Source organism: Cannabis sativa, chromosome 8 (assembly GCF_029168945.1).
Source record: "Cannabis sativa cultivar Pink pepper isolate KNU-18-1 chromosome 8, ASM2916894v1, whole genome shotgun sequence".
Taxonomy (NCBI): domain Eukaryota; kingdom Viridiplantae; phylum Streptophyta; class Magnoliopsida; order Rosales; family Cannabaceae; genus Cannabis; species Cannabis sativa.
Window position 1 is genome coordinate 14,723,311 of NC_083608.1, and position 1,802 is coordinate 14,725,112.

The 1,802-nt window shown below is 30.3% G+C and overlaps 1 long non-coding RNA gene across 1 annotated transcript; it reads left to right on the forward strand.

The window, feature by feature from the left end:
* Positions 1-588: 588 nt before the first annotated feature.
* LOC133030165 (uncharacterized) lies at positions 589-1,552 on the forward strand. The gene is made up of 2 exons (XR_009684016.1): positions 589-1,150; positions 1,226-1,552. It is a non-coding gene; the product is annotated as an uncharacterized LOC133030165 (long non-coding RNA).
* Positions 1,553-1,802: the final 250 nt, after the last annotated feature.

Sequence of the window (1,802 nt, forward strand, 5' to 3'; positions counted from 1 at the left end):
GAATGCTTGATAATTTAACTGTAATATATTCTTAAGATAATTCAAAAATAAACTAAAAATTAATGTTCAAATACTAAAGCAAACACAGCTTAAATGTGTGTAAAATAAAAATGAAAATTAAAAATTAATCTCTAAATTGTTGATAATTGAAGATAACATATGCCTAAAAGTTGTAGATAAGAAAAATAAAGATACTCTTAATGGGTGGATTTTAGTCTTCCTTTGCTTCGACACTACTACAATATAGCCTTTTAGTGACACTATTTAGTGACACGCACAAAAGTGTGGGTCACTAAAAAGTTGAGAGTAATTTTTAGTGACATGCACAATTAGACTCTAAATATTTGAGATTAGTCTCTTATAATGTGAGTCACTAAAAATATGGAGTGTCACTACAGACTAAAATTCAAAATTATTTAATTTTTATTATTTTAAAAAATATTACTCTATAGTGACATGCCAAACATGACTGGGTAAATATTTCCCAACGCACTTGGCGTGTCACTATATCATAATTTTACTTTTTTTTTAATAAAAGTGTAAATATTATTAATATGTAAATAAAAAAAAGCAAATATTTAAATTAAAAATAAAGTACGGTTTCTTTCTTTAAAAAAAAGCAACAAAATAAAAAAAAATAAAAAAGGCAGTATATACTGCTTCTCCCTCTCTCCCTCTTTAATACAAAAAAAACCCTAATATCAGCTCATTCACGCCTCCCTCATTCTCATTCATGCTTCCCTCTCTCTTTCTTTCTGTCAATCGAGGCAGCGCCTCTTTCTTTCTCTCACTGTTTGTAAACTGGATGCTTCTAGATGAATTCAATAATTTTATGAAGAAACGGCCAGCAAAAGAAACCCAAATTTCGATTGCTGTCGGTTGTAACTTGTTATATCGGACAAAATATATGGGGTTTTGCTGTTTTATGAATGTGGATTTATGATTAGGTAATACGGTGTTGTAGTTGATTCCGTTAATCATTTTGATCTTTCTCTTCTTCTCTGGCGACCTCAGCCAACCTCCGACGAACGTGCAACCTAAACCCCATTTTCTCTGTGCCTCGGCTTCTCCGCCTACCACGACAGCGGTTCAACCTCTGCCTCGACTTCTCTCCACCTCGTCTTCACGCCTCCCCCAGTCATGGGTGCTGGTATATGGCTTTTTATTTTTCCCTTTTTCTTTATTTGTGTTTCTCGGTCTCTTTCTCTCTTTCTCTCTTATGCAGGTGGCTGTGTTCGAAGGGTTGAAGCTCGAGTAGATCTCGCCCGTCTGTGTTCGAAGGCTTGGTGGCTGACGGGATGCTGGGTTCGTGATTTAAGTGGGATGGGGCTTGGGGTGTTCGACGGGCATAAGAAATTTGAAACATCTGAATTTTTTTGATAAGTTTGAACTATTCTGATTTGGTGATTGTTTATTATGTGATTAAATTGAATGTTTTAGGTCAATTTTTCTTAATGTATTTTTTGGGTTTTGTAAATGCTTCTCTGTAAAAAAATTTATTATAAATTAAGTTTTAGAAAAAGAAATGAATGTATAAAATTAACATTCTTTATATCCTGTTATTATTGTTATATTATCAAAAATACATTAATAATTATTATTTTGCTAGCTAAATTTAATATTTATAACTAATAATAATATAACATTATTAATATATTTGTAATTTAAATAAAAAATAGACCTATATAAAATTTTAATATAAATTTGTATTAAATCAAATTAAATATTATTTTTTTAAAAAAAATATTTAATATAGTGGCACTTTTTGTGTGTCACTATATCTTTAAAAATATTAATAAAAA